The 15,043-nt window shown below is 42.9% G+C and overlaps 1 protein-coding gene across 1 annotated transcript in view; it reads right to left on the reverse strand.

Moving 5' to 3' along the window:
• Positions 1-14,088, reverse strand: part of LOC310868292 (tyrosine-protein kinase Yes) — a 47,878-nt gene extending 33,790 nt beyond the window's left edge. Inside the window, exon 1 of the mRNA XM_083778653.1 lies at positions 13,440-14,088. The gene's annotated coding sequence lies outside the window, so the exon portion shown is untranslated. The remainder of the gene's footprint in view (positions 1-13,439) is intronic.
• Between the last annotated feature and the right edge of the window lie 955 nt (positions 14,089-15,043).

The following is a 15,043-nucleotide window of genomic DNA, read 5'->3' on the forward strand; positions in this document are numbered from 1 at the left end:
TAAAATAAATTACCCCAAAAAGAAAACGATACACTCTGTCCTACTTTCTGATTTTTGCAAGCAACATCTATGCATGATGGAGTATTTACTATTATGCTTTAGGAAACCGCGCAGTACCATGTGTACTGCGCGTGTACACTACGATTAAGTGTTGGAAAGAAGCGCTACAACATTAACAAACAAATCTCAAATATCTTTTTCACCTGCGTAATATTGTAAGTTAGGCACATCCTGTCCCAAATGACGCAGCAAAAATTCCACACATTTGTTACCTCAAGGCTGGACTACTGTAACTCGGTATTATCAGGCTGCCCAAGTAAGTCTCTAAAAAGCCTACAGCTAGTTCAAAATGCTGAGGCGCGTGTGCTGACAGGAACCAGAAGAAGAGATCATATCACTCCTTCACTGGTCTCTCTACACTAGCTCCCAGTTAAATACAGAATAGAGTTCAAAATCCTCCTCACCTACAAAGCTCTCAATAGTCAGGCACCACAATATCTCAAAGAACTCATCGATGCACCTTTGTTGTGCGTCTGCTAAATGCCTAAATTGTACATTGTTTATGTGGGTTTGTCTCCCAGCAGTGCTTGTAATAAACACTGTATAGTGCTCCCCGGAGTCTCTTTTTGTCTTCCACATTCCACAAGTTCCGTGGACCTCTAATATGAACCCCCAAATGACTGCAGAGTGTGACCGTGGACCAGGCCTCTTCATGGAGCCCATCAGAAGTGTGACCGTGGATCCGGCCTCCTCACAGAGCACAACCTGGAACCGACGTGGACCAGGCCCCTCCACGGAGCCCACCAAAAGTGGGACCGTGGACCCGGCCTCCTCACAGAGCACGACCATGGACTGATATTATTACACCACTACACTATATCTTAATAATATTCTTATAAACTATATATTATTAATATCCGACAACATTGCTATGCCATACTATATTATCTTACACTATTACATTCATTATTATTGTTAATGCTACTACTTGTATTTGCCTGTATCTCTTTCACTGTCTATCTTTCTTCTATTTTCTTTCTTTCTGCGAGGGTTTCCACAGGTTTCAGTGGTCACCTTATCACCAAAAACTAGAGTATGAATAGGCCTTAAGTTAGGTACATGTTTTCTAAGTAGTGAGGGTTTATAGTTAATTGTCTGAAAATACACATGAACATGAATCCCACACAACACTACACAAATCTATGAAATCTACTATGAAAAGGTTTAATCTGCAACACAATTTTACAATATGTAGTATGGAGTCCCTGCTTCGTCTCGCTCTCAACTAGGGGTCCTTGGCCAGAAAAACACTGATGACTCCTGGATTAGACCGAATTGCACCGTGTGGACACCGGTAATCAACATTTCACCACCACTAGTCAGAACTGAATTAAACTCCTGCTGAGCTGAAGCCATATCCTCTGTAAATTAACTGGAAACTCATTACTGAGAAGGACAGATTACTGCCATCACATACTGTACAGTATTTCCTTCCAAATCGAAAATGATAAGCAGACACACACAACACTGCATGGCAAAGGTTCAGGAAAAACATTTCTCCTGGCAGCAGTCTGAAATAAATTCCCCATTAGCGGTAGTGGCTGAGTTTGTAAAAGAGAAATGATTGAGGCTGCACAATTACTCGTGAAAAAGTTTAACGTGCAATATTTGTCTCCAGCAAATTTCCAAAATATCAAGTGACAGCAATGAGGGAGGAGAGGTGTACCAGGCAGTGTTGCCAGATTTCGCAAGAGAAACAAGCAACCAGGTCAATGAAAAGTTAATCTGAGTCCCCAGATGTTTTCTTTTTCGTCACTACGAAATGAAAAGTTAACAAGCCCCCAAAGAAGCGACTAATATAGGCCACATTAAACCATGGGCACTTTAAGCCTATGGTCACAACGCGTTACGATTACGATGTGATGCGTTGTGAGCATGTAGATCTGCTATTTTCAAACAAATAATAAATTGAAACATTTTGATTTGATTTTTCTAAACATTTCATGAACACAAATCTGGTACTGGTACTGGTTCCGGTTCCGAAACCCTGATGACCTTGGGATACTTCACTGAGGATACGTCCCAGGTGCATCCATGCAATGTTTTTTGTTATACTTATTCTAATTATAGTGACTCATAGGAATAGACTATGTGACAACCAGGTATAGTCTGGTGACCACCAGAGACTCGGAGAGACGGGTGACAGCCGGAATGTAGACGGCACCCGGGTGAGCAGTATGGGTTAGTGCCCCAGCCTGAGGAAGCCCAAAAACCCTCAGTCCGCTTCCGCTGCCCCCCCACCCACCCAGGTTGGCAGAGGAGGTGTAGATAATTGACACTGGGTGAAAACATGGGTTACATAAATTGTGGGATAAAACATTTAAAAAAAATGCAACCCACAACTACTGTACCAATATTACTACTTACAAGTGAGTGACTCTACAGAGAAACACGGCCACAATCGCTTGTAATAAGCAGACATGGCAACATTGGTTCCAGGCGGCCTCCAACTGAGTATTCAAGTCGGGTGCTCAATCCCTTCCCTGCATATTCAATACCAGAGAGGAACGGCTCTCCATGAATTCAAATTAGCTTTAGCTGTCTCTCTACATCCCTTGTTTCATGAATGTGGGGAAAAAATATAAATAAATAATCACATTTGCATGACTTCAGTAAAGCAATCTTATACTGACAGCCAGGGCAAAAAGTCTACTTCAACTGTTAGGCGAGTCGAGACATGGGACGCTGAACCACAGTACATCATCTTTTTTTTTTTAAAGATATTCTTTTTGCGGCTTACGCCTTTTATTGGTTTTTTTGAAGGGACAGACAGTAGGCTGACAGGAAACGGGAGAGAGATGGGGGAAGACATGCAGTAAAGGCCGTGTCGGGCTCGGGAGCCGAACCCGCGGCACACTGCGACTGGATTACCAGTCGGGTTCCCAGATGGTTACGCCACCGCCTGGGCCACAGTACATCATCTCAGGTCATACAATTTTACCCCTTTATAGTTTTAGAATTAAAAGTATCAATTCAATACCCTATTGTAGAAATTCAAATTTTACTTGAGTTTGAGACTACGAGTACTTTTGGTACTTGAAGTACTCATTATGCAGAAAGTCCCATTTCACAGGTTTTCAAATGTATACAAAATATTTTTTGCAACGCATTGTGAGCCTGCAGATCTGTAATTTTCTAATTGCAAAAGTACCCATTTGTGCTGGTATAGGTCAAAGGTGGTTTTGTAATAATAATCTAAATCTGCACAGTAACTAGTAAAGAAAGTTTTCAAATAATTATAGTGGACTAAAAGTCCACAATTATTTGTGTGATGATTAGTCAAAATAAATGCTGTAATGGTGACAACCCTACTTGGTTGTGATGATTGGCTGCCGGCACTGTCAGAGCCGCTTCATGACATGATGGGGCTTGGCCCACACTTACTGCAATGCTCTGAGACTTTAGATAGCAGTGTTAAGAAGTGGCATGGAATCTGAGTTACTTGATGCGATATAATAATGGAGACAGATTTGAGTCCCAGGGTCCCAGGGCCAATGAATATAAGCTGTCACAGTTGAGGCAAGACCCAAGAGAATTGTCTTTTCTTTTTCATTTCTTTCCCACACGTTTACGTCAGAGATTTTTAGAGGGAGTGCCGTCATTGAGAGGGCAGAAAACGGCGCAATTTCAAGGCATCAATATAATTATAGTGTTTGCAAATCAGAATAAAAGGTCACTATCCATGTATCTTTTTATTTGTCTGCATCGATTATGTTTTACAAAGGTCACAGTCATGAAAATAAAAAATGACTACTGGACTCCCATAGAGTCCAGTGCATTCTGTCAACTTGGAGCCGCCATTGGACTGGCCCCATGAAGTGAACAGTGTTGTCGCAACTCTCTCATCTAAACGGTGCTGGTTTCTGTGTTGTCAGTCACTGCTTCGTACTAGTTGCTCATCTGCTGCTTCTACCGCGGGGGGCAATGGCTATGGTAGAGTGGCCAGTAGAGCAGCCAGATAGGAACCACAACGTTCCCAGTTCGATGTGTGGGCACCCCTGCTGTAGGCAATGCAGTGTAGGGAGTTGCAAGCGCACCCTCCACGCCCAGCTTCCCTCTTTAGATTCTCGGTCAAGCCCAATGCAGTGCTGAATTCAACCCCCTCAACATTGCACCTACAATCCTCTAAAAGATGAGGCTGGGTCTTACACAGCTGCAAATATTACGGTAAAGTCAAGGAGCAAGTAAACAAATTGAACACTACTTTACAATCTTCCACAAACTGTGGAGCAGAACATCTGCTAGCCTAATATGTTCGCCAACTTGCTGCTAATTATAGAAACACGCTCCAATTGCTGACATCTTTTTGCCCCAAGGATGATGATATGACCTACAATAGGTTCCAGCGTGCAAGCATGATGGAAAGGGTTCCCGATTTGGCACACGCACAATTGAACACTTCCAAGGAACACAAAGGCACTATAACAGAGGAAGGTGAAGAGTCTGACTGGGAAAACGTTCACGTTACATCACAGAGATCTTTCCACTATCTAAATCTGAAAGGAGATGTACTTTGTTTTTAAGGCAGGTACAATGACAATCTCTTTCTTTTTTGTTACATACAGACATGCTGTTTCAGAACTAGGTCAAAGTCAGAGATTGGCAGGGTTGCTGCATATGAAGAACTGGCCTATAGGCTATAGGAGGTCTGACAGACTGCATAAATATATCCGTAAGTGGGGAGGCTATACAATGTATATACGGTAGCCTTTTATCAATAAAAGGCAGAACCCCCCCCCCTTTATGTCAGGTTTCAGTCCAGTCCAAAGATACAACAATTTTATAATTTCAGACATCATCCTAAACTGAGAGATAAAAATTAAAATAAAGGCCTCCACTCTCCACCAGGATTAATATTTGGGCATATAAGGACAAAAAGAGTGTTGCACATAAATGGGCCACCTGGTGGCGCTCGAAAAGGCAGAATAGAGAGTATGCACATGAGGGTATTTCCCATCAGGACACGCCCCCCTCATCTAGACTGAGTGGCAAAACATTGAGCAGCATGGAGTGTTGGAGTTTGGAAGCGCTCGTTGGAAATCACTCAACCGTCCGTCCTGTACCACCTGTTTCTAAATGTCACATAATACAGGAGGCAGCAAAATGTTGTGTTATTGAAAACAAGCACTTCCAAACTCTGACACTTAGAAAAATAATCAAATGCAGGGCATTTCTTGACAGAAAGTAGCTCATAACGTTTCTATGGTGGATTTTCATGAAACAAAAACTATGCAGATAGAAAGAGGATAATTCAAGCTTTTCGTACAGCTGCAATGTTGGTAGGTTTAACATTGTTTAATGCAATCAGACTTTTCTGTTTGGATGAATGGGCTGTCAAGGCCAGAAAGTAGTTTTTTGACACTCAGTGGGCGTTCCCGGACTTCCCGCATAACTTCCAGGTACGATGATGTCATGTGCATACCCTCCATTGAAAGATGCAGGCCAGATGTTTTTCCTTGGGCTTTAGGGAATGTGCACACAGTTTGTGCATACAAAGTTTTATGCAGATCGGTGCAGTTATAGGTAAAAACTGGCATTGGCCTGTTATAGTGCCATTAATTAAGTGGCATGTCGTCCTCTGCGGCTCGGACTGGAGGAAATGTACGTGTATAATTTCACGAAAGTTGCACACAGTTTGTGATTTGTGGCATTTTGTTCGAAACAGACAAATCAGGTGAGCTTTGGAAGCCAATCAGGATGGAATATGGGAAATGGTGCTGATACGTGATGATCACTTGCATGATGTATGGATAAAATGTGTACGAGTAATCTACAGAAATGTGTTTTGTCAAAATCTGCCTCATGGTGGCGCTATAACAGGCCATTTGAGGCAGAGGTTCGTCGTTGGTTGGTTGATTTATGCTGTATGACGAAGCCTTTTACAGTGTGGCACTGCAGGGGCCTATCCGTCTAGAACTGTGTGTGTGTGTGTGTGTGTGTGTGTGTGTGTGTGTGTGTGTGTGCGCACGAGAGAGAGAGATAGTTTTCCTTTTCCATCTACTGGATAGTCTTACATATTACTTTTGGTCAAAATGGCGGTCACTTTTGACCAAGAACAGTAAAAGTGTGTAAAAAGCCATTCAAATTTCAACAGTGGGGAGGAAATACTAAGGTCCTGACTATCGGATGAAAAAACACAATAATCAGGATTTGGGAAAGTTGTAAACTTGAAGTAGTACCCTACCCATAACCCTCTTGGGTGCATGCAAGGTGCAAGCGACATCCAGTAGTCTTCTCTAGAAGCATTAATCAAAGTAGACTATATGCTGCCGATAATCAATTAATTGGAAGCTGTAAAATGCCTCATCAATGCTTTGGAGACAAGCATGTGCTTACAAATACAATCTGTTGTACTTTCAAATCAGCTGCTGACCCTCCGGGATGCAGACACAGATTAGACACACCAACAGACCGACGTGCGGAAACAACGGTCGGACATGGGCTGCTCCCATGCTTGCGGTTAGGGTTTGAAGTAGGTTGTCGGTCTAATGACAGTCAGACCATATATGTCTAAAACTAAAGCCTCCACACAGAGGTCTCTCTCAAACCTGCACCTTGGAATCATTTCCCTACAATGGAAAGTATATTGCAAATATGCACGCACACACACACACACACACACACACACACGCACACACACACACACACACTCACTCACGCACACAGTACACACAGTAGACTATAGGGCATCTAACGGCAGGACTAGATGCCATTTTTGTCTCCACCAGCCGAAGGCATGGGGAGAGTATGTTTTGCACTCCGTCCGTCCGTCCGTGTGTCCGTCCGTGAACAGCTAATCTCAGCCACCGTTAACCCGGTCGATGCCAAATTTTGCACACACACTCCCTGGATGCCAACCATGAACCTCTGCCCCAAACTTTCCAGAACGGCCTGTTATAGCGCCACCAGGAGGCCGCTTTGTGCAAAACAAGTTTTTCGATGCCATATTTTGCACACACACTCCCTGGATGCCAACCATGAACCTCTGCCCCAAACTTTCCAGAACGGCCTGTTATAGCGCCACCAGGAGGCCGCTTTGTGCAAAACAAGTTTTTGCACAGTACACCTACAGATTTTGTCCAAACATCACGCAAATTGGTACACAGTCTCTCTAGAGCCATTCAACGAAACTGGTCTTTCAGATTTATCACACTCCATCCTGATTGGTTAAGATTGGCTTCCAAAGTTCACAGGAGTGCTCAGTTTCAAACAAAATGCTGCAAATCATGAACACATCGCGTGATTTCCGTGAAATTGTGCACCCACATTCCCACTAGGCCGAGGACTAAATGCCACATGAACAATTTCAACTCAGCCTCAAGGTGGCGCTATAACTGGCCGAAAAGTGTTTTTACCTCTAACTGCACGGATCTGTGGATAACCTGGTGGAGACCTGTGCCCGGAAGGGCACTTTTTCTAGTTATGTTTTGTTTTATCCTCTCTCCACTCATGCAAGAAGAGAGCATGAGCAATGGCAGTAGAACTAAGTAAAAATATAAATACTGTATATCGAAACCTCTTATCTCCATATTTTACCTTTTTGTGTTTATTTGTTAATTAATGCCGTACTTGTGCATGCGACAGCGTCACACAAGTATCACAAATAGCAGATCCACAAGCTTGAAACACTGTGTGAAGCAACGCGTTTTGAGCTTGTAGATCTGCTATTTTTGAATTTCAATCCTGAAAAGTAACAGTTTTTGGACATATGAAGTTTCCACCCGACAACAGGGAGAATATATATTGCATTTGGAAACGATATACTTGGAATGAAGAATAGAGCCATGAGAATGTAATCCTCAGACTGATCTGCTAAATCCAAATAATAACCAACAATAAAAATAAACATAACATAAATAAATAAATAAATGTAATACCTTTAGTTAGTGCATATATACATTTTGTACATTACACATCGAACACAAGACGCAATGCCACAACAAATTAATCTACTGTATATTGAGGATTTCGGAATATCTGTATTTTCAAAGCATTCCACTGGTTCCAAGACATCGCTCCCAAGAGGTTTCGGATTAGTGACACAGCCATGCCAGGCGATTGTTTACAGTAGGGGTTTAATGAAGATTTGGGGGTGGGGGTGAAGGGGTTCCTCCATCACCGAAGCCATGCCTGGCCTTGGCCCTCTGTTTGATTGGACAGCTGGTAGCTAGCAGCTGCAGACAGGGAGGGGCCTGGGAGCTTTACTAGGCTTCACAACCTCCAGAGTCATGACAGATGCTGACGCCCCCGTAGCAACCAAGTTCCTTCCACCACTACATTGCTCCGATGCCGAGGAGTTGAAACCGGGTCTACTCTCAATTATTTTCGTATTTTTGTCTCCACCAGGCCGAAGGCATGTGGGGAGAGTATGTTTTGCACTCCGTCCGTCCGTGTGTCCGTGTGTCCGTCCGTGTGTCCGTGTGTCCGTGTGTCCGTGAACAGCTAATCTCGGCCACCGTTAACCCGGTCGATGCCATATTTTGCACACACACTCCCTGGATGCCAACCATGAACCTCTGCCCCAAACTTTCCAGAACGGCCTGTTATAGCGCCACCAGGAGGCCGCTTTGTGCAAAACAAGTTTTTCGATGCCATATTTTGCACACACACTCCCTGGATGCCAACCATGAACCTCTGCCCCAAACTTTCCAGAACGGCCTGTTATAGCGCCACCAGGAGGCCGCTTTGTGCAAAACAAGTTTTTGCACAGTACACCTACAGATTTTGTCCAAACATCACGCAAATTGGTACACAGTCTCTCTAGAGCCATTCAACGAAACGGGTCTTTCAGATTTATCAGACTCCATCCTGATTGGTTAAGATTGGCTTCCAAAGTTCACAGGAGTGCTCAGTTTCAAACAAAATGCTGCAAATCATGAACACATCGCGTGATTTCCCTGAAATTGTGCACCCACATTCCCACTAGGCCGAGGACGAAATGCCACATGAACAATTTCAACTCAGCCTCAAGGTGGCGCTATAACTGGCCGAAAAGTATTTTTACCTCTAACTGCACGGATCTGTGGATAACCTGGTGGAGACCTGTGCCCGGAAGGGCACTTTTTTATCTTATTATTTTTGATTAATCGATTCACCCATTTAACTCCATCTCTACCGCTAGCTGTTAGCATAAACCCCAGTTCCCAGTGCCAGCATACGCGTTCACTTTAAAAGTCGGAGTTTGCCTGCCAACCCGCCCCCCACACAAAATAAATAGTGCATTTATATAGCGCCTTTATCCAAGGCGCTTTACATAGATTGTGCATTACATTCACCCATTCATACACCGAAGGCAGCGGAAGCCATGCAAGGTACCAACCAGCACATCGGGAGCAAATTGGGGTTCAGTGTCTTGCCCAAGGACACTTCGACATGTAGACAGGAGGAGCCGGGATTCGAACCGCTGACCCATGGATCATTGGACGACCTGCTCTACCTCCTGAGCCACAGCCGCCCCACACACACACACTCGCTACACACACTCTAGTAGCATTGGAACAAGCACACACTGTTTACCTTTCGTCAGAAGCTTTTACATGGCGGCAGTGTCGCGGTACAAAAGCACAAATTAAATCCGAAATGTGGATGGCAGAAAATCCACCAAGGACAGCGATCCTAGAGTCCGACTTATAGAGGTTTGAAAATCCTCCTTTCAACTGGTTTGCACTGGGATTCGTTTTGCAATCCCATAATTGGAACGGTGGCCCTAGCAAATCTACAAGGCCACAACGCTTCTCATTGTGATGGGTTGTTAGCTTGTGAATCGGTTATTTTCAAAAACCTATCTATAATGTCCCCAGACCTATAATAACAAGCCCAAATTATGGATTGATTGTTAAAAAGATGAGGTCACCTATTTGGGTTGTGTTAACCTTTCCTGTGAAAAAATGGCTTCAAAAGTGACCCTGAAAGTCAAACAAAGAACAAGATTTTGGGGCAAGATCTCCTGGTTTATCAACAGGAGTGCACTGAGGACTCTAGCCAGAGCTAGACTATGTTATTTTGACTATGCTTGCACCAGTCATGGTTCACTAACATCCGGGACAAACATGTCATGTCACTAAAACAAAATTCACAGAAAACACAGAACACAGAAAACAAACTGACAATACTGCTACTAAACCTTCACGCCAGGACTCGCCTAACCCCAGCTCACTTTGCTAGGCTGGCTCAAGTGGAAGACAGAGTTTAGCAACTTGTACCTGTCAAACTCTGTCTCACCAGCTCTTCTGACCTTGTTCCTCTTAGATTCAACACAAACATGGGGACAAATACATTTGACTACACAAAAATGTGGAATGCCCAACCACCTATCCTACCAAGAGCCATAAGACTTCTCCATTCCCCATCCACATTAAAACTGACCTAAAACTGACCTCAAATTGTAACTGGACTTAATCTTTATACTTGACTTTATTTGTTTATTTATATATTAATGGACATTACATATGAATGCAACGTAAATACACCGGATTTAGCAAAGATGCTAATTTACATCTGCAGTCCCGCAGTAAAGTCATGTTGCGTACGTGTTAAACTGTTGACAAGCCATCTCGAGCAGATAGCAGCAACACATGTGCTTCCTATTCCAGAACATGCATTGTGTAATGGTATGTGTCAGTCCCTGCTTGCAGTGGCATATGGGAATACGAATACCTGAGACCTAATTACAGAATAAAAGTACAACGGATGCCAGCATTTTTTTTATCATTTATCTCATATTCATTGTCGTACATGTTTCAGCACAAACCGTTTTCAATGTCAGTCATGCAGGCTGCGGGCAAGTTACACATAGGTAAGACAGACCTGCAATCAAGTCTTACATGAGCACATGCTATTTTGGGTATCCTGAGGTGACTACAAACAGACAGGTGAGTCAGGCTGTTTGAACTGTCAACATACAGTACTTAGTTCTTCGTGGTGCTAAAACTGTAAAACTTGCATCACTTGTGCAGACCAGAAAAGGTCTTCCATATGTTCACCCCACAGGCAGACACACATACTCTTTCGAGTGGTGCTAGGGGTTGTTGGAAGTTTAAGTCCCATCTCAACTGGTAGCCCCCCTCCCAGTCCTTAAACCATTTCAGGATGTTTAAAGGAAGTAGAGACCTCCTCCAACAACTGCTAAAGGTCCTTTCCGGCGCAAAAGATGTTGGTGTCATCGGCAAACACAACATATTTCAAAGTACTTGATACTTTACATATATTATGTAGTTAATATATATAATATAAACCGTGTAGGTCCTAAAATAGACCACAACTGATGAGTGAGCTGCTTGACCTGTACTCACCCATCTTTATAACCAAAAAGGTTTGTGGAAGCATTCTAGTAGCACCCAAATATTCAATTTGACACACAGAGTGGAATACAAAATGTAAGCAATTACAATTGCTTAATAAAGTTCTAGGTTATCGGATTGCCTGATGGAACCCTAAACATCTGTGCAGTTCCCAAACAAAAAGCATTTTGACTGGATAATGAAGGAAGGATTTTCTATCAGCAAGCCAATAAATCTTTTTCGACTAGAGGGTATTGCATTTCATAATCACAGCGAATCAGCGATGCACTGTAAAACTAGCTCATATCTTAACCCTTTAAGGTCAACAAATGAGATTTAAAGCTATATACCTGTTGTACAGCTGCAACTCACAAGCATCAAGTGCCTTGCTCAAAGGCACACCAATGATGTCTGCTGAGACTAAGCACAGTAATTCTATATCCTCAGTGTTTACTAGCTTGTCTGCGGAATTCCTAGTGGCCTGGCAATCTTCCAGTTACAAGCTCATACAAGAGGACTCGTGAGGCTATCTCATTGTGTCTCATTACTTCCCAAAGTAACAGGATAGGTGGGCACTTGGGGATATGATGACCATAATTGCTACAAAGCCTGTATATCCAGTCAGTTTGTGCTATAAGAATATGACTATACTACCGCCACTAGAAGGAGGGGGTTGCTCCCTGAAAAAAGTGAAATCTGTCTCTCTCATTGTATTCAGTGTCCTTGGGAAACGATTTGACAAAGCAACAATTAAGCTAAATGCCTGTGCTGATTGATATCGTAAAATATAATGTATAGGGTTAGTTTTGATACACGTATAGGCTAGGGCTTAGGAGGGGCTTAATTTGTGAGTTATTTTCCCAGATGGATACTCTCTCGATCCATCAGGGAACTTCAACACTGGAACTTTTGTCTTCCTGCAGTCTATCTAAATTCAATATAGATCATATGACAGACATTATTTTTGAAATATGATGAGGGCCCACTACTTTGAATGCTACCATTAACATGTGTGGCATCTGACAATTGATAAATTACCTTTGTATTGCTGGCATGCTGCAATTGGACTATATAGACAAATCACCAATGGTTCTCAAACTAATACATTCCAAGGTAGTGTACAAAATGGAACCAAATTGGACCTGTAGACTTATAATGGTGCATTTGAGACCCCACCAAAGGAAACCATGACAGTCCCTGAAAAGCAAACATTGACTGACTGAGCTCACTGTCACACATAGCCCTGATACATGACTGCCATGATGATTATCATGACAGTCATGACGTAACTGCACCCTGTGTTTTGCACTCGCTACATTTACAAAGAATCCGTATATATAAACATTCGGATTACAAATATAAAGTACTCACAATTTGTCCCACGGGTGTTAGTTAGTTGCTGCTCCAGCGATTAGAATTGCTGCATCCCGCGTTGTTTAATAAAAAGCATTTTTATCCGAGCGCCCTGGCTACTTTTTTCAAACGGGGTTCGTTTGGGAAATTCACAGTTGCACACCGGGAGCGCACTCGCCTATTAGTCTGTATTGGCAGGGCGGTCAGCGTACCTATATCGAACACACCGAGTGCCACCCTCCTCCCGACCGATAGGGGCGCGTAGTTGAAAGCCAATGGCAAAATAACAGCTCGGATAAAAATGCTTTTTATTAAACAACGCGGGATGCAGAAATTCTAATCGCTGGAGCAGCAACTAACTAACACCCGTGGGACAAATTGTGAGTACTTTATATTTGTAATCCGAATGTTTATATATACGGATTATTTGTAAATGTAGCGAGCGCAAAAAACAGGGTGCAGTTACGCCTTGACTCTCGTATGAATACGAGAGTCAAGAACCAGGGCTATGTCACACAGACCGCTACTGCTGTGGTACAATATTGCAATTATTGACAAGGCAGTATTGAAATAGAATCCGAATCCACAGTCGATACCTTAAAAACATAAAAAGCCTATTCCTTTGTTGGCGATATTATAGATAATATGCTATAGAAGATCAGATAGGCAATCAACCAACGGTGTGTGTCGGCCCATCGGGCAAATGGGTGTTTCATTTCCACAAAGACGATATATATATTTTGTTACCTTTATGCAAATCACGTCCTTGAGTCTCATGCGCCTGGCCTGGCTTGTTGATGTTATCCCAAAATGATCAGATTCCTTCTAATCTGTGTGGGAAACGAATTATTCCAACAGAGTAGTGGTCTTCATTCTCACTCCATCCATCCAGGGATCCATCCACCCAGACCAGTCCAGCAGGCAACTGCGGTTATTTTAGCATTCGGTGGGTGAGAGACAATGAAGTTAAAAATCAAAGCAACTCAAGTGCTTGGGGAAGAAGAAATAAATCATGTTGGTAGCAACCATCTTTCCGAGGTCGGTCGGTCGGTCAGTCAGTCCAGCGGCTGCACGATGGTAATGCAAAGGTATCGGTTACATTGTAAAGTAAAGTGTCCCAGTGTTTGTAGCCTTGTACACTTCCTACTGTACTGTAGCAAACTTGCATCAACCGACCGACCCCCACCACACAACAACATGGCCGACGGTGCCTATAGGGGACCCGACTGACGCCTCACAGCTGGAGACAGATCAGCATTCCCTCTTCACATCTGCTCTGGAGATACTATTACTACTAGTGATGGTAAAATCACATTATAGAGAGACTAACGGAAAACTAGTGTGAGTGACAAAGTGTCTATTGTGAGTATGACGAATGCGAGCAATGCCTGTGAGGGTTGTGGGGGGGAGGGGGTGAAAGAAAAAGCCAAACACTCGAACGTCCCATTCTCCCATGTTTACCCATAACGCTGCCCTCTGGCGCCTCCTAGTGATTGAATAATCTATTAACAGTTCAAGCACAACGCAATACAAGACAAGTGGACGACACCATAAACCATTACACTTGTTTACAATAGGGTCCATTCTTTTCAATTAATCAGAACATTTAGAGACGTACAAATATACACTTCTATATAATCAAAAACAGGAGAATCATCATAAAAGGAGGTAAACTGGGAAGAAAATAAACAGTGAGGGAAAAGTGGTGTTACTGCATGTTTGGGTTATGTGATTCTTTTGATTTGCACTAAACTGTACACGTGTCGCGGGCGCGGCGAATACAAGAGTATAATCAGTCTATGAGTAGGCTAGGACCTACAATAGTGGTTTTCAAAGTGGAATTATTGGGGGCTCCAGGGTCAGGGATTCAAGGGGGTTCCCAGCAAAATGAGAAGTAGTTCAAGTTTTATTATGGGCCTACTAATATATTGTAGGCCTACATTGTAGTCTACTGATTTAAACTATAACTACAACTTAATTTGGCACTATATGATAGAGACCCTGATATGAAAGTGAGTGATACAATGATCGAGGCACCACTCTCTGCTACATTAGGACCCTTCAAACACTCTGCCCTTGAACCTACTACCTTTACTTTGAAGTATTCAGAATGGGACACTGTAAACTCCTTAATCAAGAGCCAAAGGAAATACATATTTTAAGAGGTATGAATGAATGGCAAGGAACAGGAGCATATAGCTCTGGACCAGAGCTATAGGCAGGTCAAACATGAACAAGGATGGAAGCAAAAGAGATCAAAGCTTTGATGGACCTTAAAAAAGACTGGGAGGTTAAAGACACAGACAGTGTTGTTGTAAAAGGATTCATTCAAATTATTAAAGTTTGTCCTT

Source organism: Protomyctophum parallelum (assembly GCF_964188405.1).
Source record: "Protomyctophum parallelum genome assembly, chromosome: 12".
Lineage (NCBI taxonomy): Eukaryota > Metazoa > Chordata > Actinopteri > Myctophiformes > Myctophidae > Protomyctophum > Protomyctophum parallelum.